Source organism: Petromyzon marinus, chromosome 68 (genome assembly GCF_048934315.1).
Source record: "Petromyzon marinus isolate PM22_M1 ecotype Great Lakes invasive population chromosome 68, UKy_Petmar_22M1.pri1.0, whole genome shotgun sequence".
Taxonomy (NCBI): domain Eukaryota; kingdom Metazoa; phylum Chordata; class Hyperoartia; order Petromyzontiformes; family Petromyzontidae; genus Petromyzon; species Petromyzon marinus.
Window position 1 is genome coordinate 2,997,223 of NC_133734.1, and position 8,935 is coordinate 3,006,157.

Consider the following 8,935-nt stretch of genomic DNA (forward strand, 5'->3'; position numbering starts at 1 on the left):
GGTGGTGCATCAGCCAGTCATCTCAGTCAGTCGACCCGTGGCACCTGGGTCTGCCCCGTGACCTCCTGCCCGCGGGCGTTCGACACTTCACGTGGCCTCAGGGTGCACATAGCCTGGCACAAGCGTCGTGGTGACGTCACCACCACTTAGTGGCGAATGGCGGTTGTTGTTGTGTATCTGAGTGTCTATGTATGTATATGTGTATGTGTGTATATATGTATCTGTGTGTATGTATGTATCTGTATGTATCTGTATGTATGTGTGTGTATGTATCTGTATGCATGTATCTGTATGTATCTGTGTGTATGTATCTGCATGTGTGTGTGTATGTAGCTGTATGTATGTATCTGTGTGTATGTGTATCAGTATGTATCTGTATGTATCTGTGTGTGTGTATCTGTGTGTGTGTATGTATGTATCTGTGTGTCTGTGTGTGTATGTGTGTATGTATGTGTATGTATGTATCTGTGTGTGTGTATCTGAGTGTCTATGTATGTATATGTGTATGTGTGTATGTATGTATGTATCTGTTTGTATGTATGTATCTGTACGTATCTGTATGTATGTATGTATGTGTATGTATCTGTATGTATGTATCTGTATGTATCTGTGTGTATGTATCTGCGTGTGTGTGTGTATGTAGCTGTATGTATGTATCTGTGTGTATGTGTATCAGTATGTATCTGTATGTATCTGTGTATAGTGTAGCGGTTAGCGCGCTGCGCTATGAACCTGGCGACCCGGGTTCGATTCCCGCTCACGGCCAACACCAGTGACGATTATCTGAACCGGTCCCGGGCCTCCCCTAGGTCGACTCAGCGTCAAATGAGTACCTGGTGTAGCGGTGTGTAAACATCGCCACTAGGGAGACAAAGGCGGTCGGGCGTGGTGCTGGCCACCCACCCCCTCGTGTACCGTTCCGGCCTTCATAGGTGCTCGCTAACAGCACTTGCCCCTACAGTCTGTTACAGGCTATATGGGGGATCTTTGTCTTTGTCTGTGTGTGTGCTGGACGTACTCTGGACGTCCATGTTAGTGCAGCCGTGTCTGCTGCTGGCCGGGTGAAGTCGGCACTTGTGGACCAGACCGCTTCGACCACGTGCCAGTGGAGAGCTCACCACGAGCCTGGGAACAGAGACATCAAGGGTGGTGAGACTGTGTGTGGTGGGTGTGTGTCTGTGTGTGTGTGTGGTGGGTGTGTGTGTGTGGTGTGTGTGTGTGTCTGTGTGTGTGGTGAGTGTGTGTGTGTGTTGTGTGTGGTGGGTGTGTGTGTCTGTGTCTGTGTGTGTGTGGTGAGACTGTGTGTCTGTGGGTGTGTGTCTGTGTGTGTGTGTGTCTGTGTCTGTGTGTCTGTGTGTGTGTGGTGGGTGTGTCTGTGTGTGTGTGTGGTGGGTGTGTGTGGTGGGTGTGTGTGGTGGGTGTGTGTGGTGGGTGTGTGTGGTGGGTGTGTGTGGTGGGTGTGTGTGGTGGGTGTGTGTGTCTGTGTGTGTGTCTGTGTGTGTGTGTGTCTGTGTGTCTGTGTGTCTGTGTGTCTGTGGGTGTGTGTCTGTGTGTCTGTCTGTGTGTGTGTGTCTGTGTGTGTGTGTGGTGAGTGTGTGTGATGGGTGTGTGTGTGTGGTGGGTGTATATGTGTGTGTGTGTCTGTGTGTGTCTGTGTGATGGGTGTGTGTGTGTGGTGGGGTGTGTGTGTGTGTGTGTGTGGTGGGTGTGTGTATGTGTGGGTGTGGTGAGTGTGTGTCTGTGTGTGTGGTGAGTCTGTGTGTCTGTGTGTGTGTGGTGGGTGTGTGTATGTAGTGAGTGTGTGTGGTGAGTGTGTGTCTGTGTGTGTGTGTGGTGAGTCTGTGTGTGTGTGGTGGGTGTGTGTATGTAGTGAGTGTGTGTGGTGAGTGTGTGTCTGTGTGTGTGTGGTGAGTCTGTGTGTGTGTGTGTGGTGTGTGTGTGTATGTAGTGTGTCTGTGTGTCTGTGTGTGGTGTGTGTGTGTCTGTGTGTGTGTGGTGAGTGTGTGTGTGTGGGTGAGTCTGTGTGTGTGTGGTGAGTCTGGGTGTGTGTGTGGTGAGTCTGTGTGTCTGTGTGTGTGTGGTGGGTGTGTGTATGTAGTGTGTCTGTGTGTGTGTCTGTGTGTGTGTGTGGTGAGTCTGTGTGTGGTGGGTGTGTGTGTCTGTGTGTGTGTGGTGAGTCTGTGTGTGTGTGTGTGGTGGGTGTGTGTATGTAGTGAGTGTGTGTTGTGGGTGTGTGTGTGTCTGTGTGTGTGGTGAGTGTGTGTGTGTGTGGTGAGTGTGTGTGTGTGTGGTGAGTCTGTGTGTGTGTGGTGAGTCTGTGTGTGGGTGTGTGTGTCTGTGTGTGTATGATGAGTCTGTGTGTGTATCTGTGTGCGTGGTGAGTGTGTGTGTGTGGTGAGTCTGTGTGTGTGTGTGTGGTGTGTGTCTATGTGTGTGTGTGTCTGTGTCTGTGTGTGGTGGGTGTGTGTGTCTGTGTGTGTATGATGAGTCTGTGTGTGTATCTGTGTGCGTGGTGAGTGTGTGTGTGTGGTGAGTCTGTGTGTGTGTGTGGTGTGTGTCTATGTGTGTGTGTGTCTGTTTGTGTGTGTGGTGGGTATGTGCGTCTGTGTGTGTCTGTGTGTGTGTGTCTGTGTGTGTGTGTGGTTGGTGTGTGTGTGTGTGGTGAGTCTGTGTGTGTGTCTGTGTGTGGTGAGTCTGTGTGTGTGTGTCTGTGTGTGGGTCTGTGTGTGTGGTGGGTGTGTGTGTCTGTGTGTGTGGTGAGTGTGTGTGTGTCTGTGTGTGTGTGTGGTGTGTGTCTGTGTGTGTGTGTGTGGTGGGTGTGTGTGTGTCTGTGTGTGTGTGTGGTGAGTGTGTGTGTGTCTGTGTGTGTGGTAGGTGTGTGTGTCTGTGTGTGTGTCTGTGTGTCTGTGTCTGTGTGTGTGGTGAGTGTGTGTGAGTGTGTGTGTGTCTGTGTGTGGTGGGTGTGTGTGTCTGTGTGTGTGGTGAGTGTGTGTGTCTGTGTGTGTGTGTGTGTGATGGGTATGTGTGTCTGTGTGTGTGGTGAGTGTGTGTGTGTGTTGAGTCTGTGTGTGTGTGTGGTGAGTGTGTGTGGCTGTGTGTGGTGAGTGTGTGTGTGTGTGGTGAGTCTGTGTGTGGTGAGTCTGTGTGTGTGGTGAGTCTGTGTGTGTGTGGTGAGTGTGTGTGTGTGGTGAGTCTGTGTGTGTGTGGTGAGTCTGTGTGTGTGTGTGTGTCTGTGTGTGTGTGATGGGTATGTGTGTCTGTGTGTGTGGTGTCTGTGTGTGGTGAGTGTGTGTGTGTGGTGAGTGTGTGCGTGTGGTGAGTCTGTGTGTGTGTGGTGAGTGTGTGTGTGTGTGGTGAGTGTGTGTGTGTGTGGTGAGTGTGTGTGTGTGTGGTGAGTGTGTGTGTGTGGTGAGTGTGTGTGTGTGGTGAGTGTGTGTGTGTGTGGTGAGTGTGTGTGTGTGTGGTGAGTGTGTGTGTCTGTGTGTGTGTGGTGAGTCTGTGTGTGTGTGGTGAGTGTGTGTGTGTGTGGTGAGTGTGTGTGTCTGTGTGTGTGTGGTGAGTCTGTGTGTGTGTGGTGAGTCTGTGTGTGTGGTGAGTGTGTGTGTGTGTGGTGAGTGTGTGTGTCTGTGTGTGTGTGGTGAGTCTGTGTGTGTGTGGTGAGTCTGTGTGTGTGGTGAGTGTGTGTGTGTGGTGAGTCTGCGTGTGTGTGTGGTGAGTCTGCGTGTGTGTGTGGTGAGTCTGTGTGTGAGTGTGATGAGTGTGTGTGTGGTGAGTCTGTGTGTGTGTCTGTGTGTGTGTGATGAGTCTGTGTGTGTGTGTGTGGTGAGTCTGTGTGTGTGGTGGGTGTGTGTGTGTGGTGAGTCTGTGTGTGTGTGGTGAGTCTGTGTGTGTGTGCTGAGTGTGTGTGTCTGTGTGGTGAGTATGTGTGTGTGGTGAGTCTGTGTGTGTGTCTGTGTGTGTGTGTGATGAGTCTGTGTGTGTGTGTGGTGAGTCTGTGTGTGTCTGTGTGTGTGTGGTGAGTGTCTGTGTGTGTGTGTCTGTGTGTGTGTGGTGAGTGTCTGTGTGTGTGTGTCTGTGTGTGTGTGGTGAGTGTGTGTGTCTGTGTGTGTGTGTGATGAGTCTGTGTGTGTGTGTGGTGAGTCTGTGTGTGTCTGTGTGTGTGTGGTGAGTGTCTGTGTATGTGTGTCTGTGTGTGTGGTGAGTGTGTGTGTCTGTGTGTGTGTGTGATGAGTCTGTGTGTGTGTGGTGAGTCTGTGTGTGTGTCTGTGTGTGTCTGTGTGTGTGTGGTGAGTGTCTGTGTGTGTGTGTCTGTGTGTGTGGTGAGTGTGTGTGTCTGTGTGTGTGTGGTGTGTCTGTGTGTGTGTCTGTGTGTGTGTGAGTGGTGAGTGGTGAGTGTGAGTGAGTGGTTGAGTGAGTGAGTGGTGAGTGTGAGTGGTGAGTGTAAGTGGTGAGTGGAAAGTGGTGAGTGTGTATTCACACCACGTGGTGTAGGCACTGTCTCTGTGTGGTGAGTGAGTGGTGAGTGAGTGGGTGGGTGAGTGAGTGAGTGGGTGGTGAGTGAGTGGTGAGTGTGAGTGGTGAGTGAGTGGTGAGTGTGAGTGGTGAGTGAGTGAGTGGTGAGTGAGTGGTGAGTGAGTGGTGAGTGAGTGAGTGTGACTGGTGAGTGAGTGGTGAGTGAGTGGTGAGTGTGAGTGGTGAGTGTGTATACACACCACGTGGTGTAGGCACGGTCTCTGTGTGGTGAGTGAGTGGTGAGTGAGTGAGTGGTGAGTGAGTGAGTGGTGAGTGTGAGTGGTGAGTGAGTGGTGAGTGTGAGTGGTGAGTGTATATACACACCACGTGGTGTATTCACTGTCTCTGTGTGGTGAGTGTGAGTGGTGAGTGAGTGGTGAGTGAGTGAGTGGGTGAGTGGTGAGTGGTGAGAAAAGTGGTGAGTGGTGAGTATACACACCACGTGGTGTAGGCACTGTCTCTGTGTGGTGAGTGGTGAGTGAGTGGTGAGTGAGTGGTGAGTGGTGAGTGAGTGGTGAGTGAGTGAGTGGGTGAGTGAGTGGGTGAGTGAGTGGGTGTGAGTGGTGAGTGAATGGTGAGTGAGTGGTGAGTGAGTGAGTGGTGAGTGAGTGAGTGGTGAGTGAGTGGTGAGTGAGTGGTGAGTGGTGAGTGAGTGGTGAGTGTGAGTGGTGAGTGTACACACCACGTGGTGTAGGCACTGTCTCTGTGTGGGGAGTGAGTGGTGAGTGAGTGAGTGGTGAGTGGTGAGTGAGTGAGTGAGTGGTGAGTGAGTGAGTGAGTGGTGAGTGAGTGAGTGAGTGGTGAGTGTAAGTGGTGAGTGGTGAGTGAGTGGTGAGTGAGTGAGTGGTGAGTGAGTGGTGAGTGTGAGTGGTGAGTGTGTGGTGAGTGAGTGAGTGGTGAGTGAGTGGTGAGTGAATGGTGAGTGAGTGGTGAGTGGTGAGTGAGTGGTGAGTGGTGAGTGTAAGTGGTGAGTGAGTATACACACCACGTGGTGTAGGCACTGTCTCTGTGTGGTGAGTGGTGAGTGTGAGTGGTGAGTGAGTGGTGAGTGAGTGAGTGGGAGAGTGGTGAGTGGTGAGTGGTGAGTGAGTGGTGAGTGAGTGAGTGGGAGAGTGGTGAGTGAGTGGTGAGTAAGTGGTGAGTGGTGAGTGAGTGGTGAGTGGTGAGTGTGAGTGGTAAGTGAGTGGTGAGTGAGTGGTGAGTGAGTGGTGAGTGGTGAGTGAGTGGTGAGTGAGTGGTGAGTATACACACCACGTGGTGTAGGCACTGTCTCTTTGTGGTGAGTGAGTGGTGAGTGAGTGGTGAGTGAGTGGTGAGTGTACACACCACGTGGTGTAGGCACTGTCTCTGTGTGGTGAGTGTGAGTGGTGAGTGAGTGGTGAGTGAGTGGTGAGTGTGAGTGGTGAGTGAGTGGTGAGTGAGTGGTGAGTGTGAGTGGTGAGTGAGTGGTGAGTGAGTGAGTGAGTGGTGAGTGGTGAGTGAGTGGTGAGTGAGTGGTGAGTGAGTGGTGAGTGAGTGGTGAGTGTGAGTGGTGAGTGAGTGGTGAGTGAGTGGTGAGTGAGTGGTGAGTGTGAGTGGTGAGTGAGTGGTGAGTGAGTGGTGAGTGTGAGTGGTGAGTGAGTGGTGAGTGAGTGGTGAGTGTGAGTGGTGAGTGAGTGGTGAGTGAGTGGTGAGTGAGTGGTGAGTGTACACACCACGTGGTGTAGGCACTGTCTCTGTGTGGTGAGTGAGTGGTGAGTGAGTGGTGAGTGAGTGGTGAGTGAGTGAGTGGGAGAGTGGTGAGTGGTGAGTGAGTGGTGAGTGAGTGAGTGGTGAGTGTGAGTGGTGAGTGAGTGGTGAGTGAGTGGTGAGTGAGTGGTGAGTGTACACACCACGTGGTGTAGGCACTGTCTCTGTGTGGTGAGTGAGTGGTGAGTGAGTGGTGAGTGAGTGGTGAGTGAGTGAGTGGGAGAGTGGTGAGTGGTGAGTGAGTGGTGAGTGAGTGAGTGGTGAGTGGTGAGTGAGTGGTGAGTAAGTGGTGAGTGGTGAGTGAGTGGTGAGTGGTGAGTGTGAGTGGTAAGTGAGTGGTGAGTGAGTGGTGAGTGAGTGGTGAGTGAGTGGTGAGTGTACACACCACGTGGTGTAGGCACTGTCTCTGTGTGGTGAGTGAGTGGTGAGTGAGTGGTGAGTGAGTGGTGAGTGAGTGGGTGAGTGAGTGAGTGGTGAGTGGTGAGTGGTGAGTGTGAGTGGTGAGTGTACACACCACGTGGTGTAGGCACTGTCTCTGTGTGGTGAGTGGTGAGTGAGTGGTGAGTGGTGAGTGAGTGGTGAGTGAGTGGTGAGTGGTGAGTGAGTGGTGAGTGAGTGGTGAGTGTACACACCACGTGGTGTAGGCACTGTCTCTGTGTGGTGAGTGAGTGAGTGAGTGGTGAGTGAGTGGTGAGTGTGAGTGGTGAGTGATTGGTGAGTGAGTGGTGAGTGTGAGTGGTGAGTGATTGGTGAGTGAGTGGTGAGTGTGAGTGGTGAGTGAGTGGTGAGTGAGTGAGTGAGTGGTGAGTGAGTGGTGAGTGAGTGGTGAGTGTGAGTGGTGAGTGAGTGGTGAGTGAGTGGTGAGTGTGAGTGGTGAGTGAGTGGTGAGTGTGAGTGGTGAGTGAGTGGTGAGTGAGTGAGTGAGTGGTGAGTGAGTGGTGAGTGAGTGGTGAGTGAGTGGTGAGTGTGAGTGGTGAGTGAGTGGTGAGTGAGTGAGTGAGTGGTGAGTGTGAGTGGTGAGTGAGTGGTGAGTGAGTGGTGAGTGTGAGTGGTGAGTGAGTGGTGAGTGAGTGGTGAGTGAGTGGTGAGTGTGAGTGGTGAGTGAGTGGTGAGTGAGTGGTGAGTGAGTGGTGAGTGTACACACCACGTGGTGTAGGCACTGTCTCTGTGTGGTGAGTGAGTGGTGAGTGGTGAGTGAGTGGTGAGTGGTGAGTGGTGAGTGAGTGGTGAGTGAGTGGTGAGTGAGTGGTGAGTGTGAGTGGTGAGTGAGTGGTGAGTGTACACACCACGTGGTGTAGGCACTGTCTCTGTGTGGTGAGTGGTGAGTGAGTGGTGAGTGAGTGGTGAGTGAGTGGTGAGTGTGAGTGGTGAGTGAGTGGTGAGTGAGTGGTGAGTGTACACACCACGTGGTGTAGGCACTGTCTCTGTGTGGTGAGTGAGTGAGTGAGTGGTGAGTGTGAGTGGTGAGTGAGTGGTGAGTGAGTGGTGAGTGTGAGTGGTGAGTGTGAGTGGTGAGAGTGAGTGGTGAGTGAGTGGTGAGTGAGTGGTGAGTGTGAGTGGTGAGTGTACACACCACGTGGTGTAGGCACTGTCTCTGTGTGGTGAGTGGTGAGTGTGAGTGGTGAGTGAGTGGTGAGTGAGTGGTGAGTGAGTGGTGAGTGTACACACCACGTGGTGTAGGCACTGTCTCTGTGTGGTGAGTGTGAGTGGTGAGTGAGTGGTGAGTGAGTGGTGAGTGAGTGGTGAGTGTAAGTGGTGAGTGAGTGGTGAGTGGTGAGTGAGTGGTGAGTGTACACACCACGTGGTGTAGGCACTGTCTCTGTGTGGTGAGTGGTGAGTGAGTGGTGAGTGAGTGGTGAGTGAGTGGTGAGTGTGAGTGGTGAGTGAGTGGTGAGTGAGTGGTGAGTGAGTGAGTGGTGAGTGAGTGAGTGAGTGGTGAGTGAGTGTGTGAGTGGTGAGTGAGTGGTGTAGTGAGTGAGAGGGTGAGTGGTGTAGCGAGTGAGTGGTGAGTGAGTGGTGAGTGAGTGGTGAGTGAGTGGTGAGTGTGAGTGGTGAGTGTACACACCACGTGGTGTAGGCACTGTCTCTGTGTGGTGAGTGAGTGGTGAGTGTAAGTGGTGAGTGTAAGTGGTGAGTGGTGAGTGAGTGGTGAGTGAGTGGTGAGTGTACACACCACGTGGTGTAGGCACTGTCTCTGTGTGGTGAGTGGTGAGTGAGTGGTGAGTGTAAGTGGTGAGTGTGTGGTGAGTGAGTGGTGAGTGTGAGTGGTGAGTGAGTGGTGAGTGTAAGTGGTGAGTGGTGAGTGTACACACCACGTGGTGTAGGCACTGTCTCTGTGTGGTGAGTGGTGAGTGGTGAGTGAGTGGTGAGTGGTGAGTGAGTGGTGAGTGAGTGGTGAGTGTACACACCACGTGGTGTAGGCACTGTCTCTGTGTGGTGAGTGAGTGAGTGGTGAGTGAGTGGTGAGTGAGTGGTGAGTGAGTGGTGAGTGTGAGTGGTGAGTGAGTGGTGAGTGAGTGGTGAGTGAGTGGTGAGTGTGAGTGAGTGGTGAGTGTACACACCACGTGGTGTAGGCACTGTCTCTGTGTGGTGAGTGGTGAGTGAGTGGTGAGTGTGAGTGGTGAGTGAGTGGTGAGTGAGTGGTGAGTGAGTGGTGAGTATACACACCACGTGGTGTAGGCACTGTCTCTGTGTG

General features: G+C 52.6%; 1 long non-coding RNA gene across 1 annotated transcript in view; it reads right to left on the reverse strand.

The window, feature by feature from the left end:
* Window positions 1-1,018: 1,018 nt before the first annotated feature.
* Window positions 1,019-8,935, reverse strand: part of LOC142906603 (uncharacterized) — a 24,287-nt gene continuing 16,370 nt past the window's right edge. Inside the window, exon 4 of the long non-coding RNA XR_012930389.1 lies at window positions 1,019-1,125. This is a non-coding gene — a long non-coding RNA (uncharacterized LOC142906603). The remainder of the gene's footprint in view (window positions 1,126-8,935) is intronic.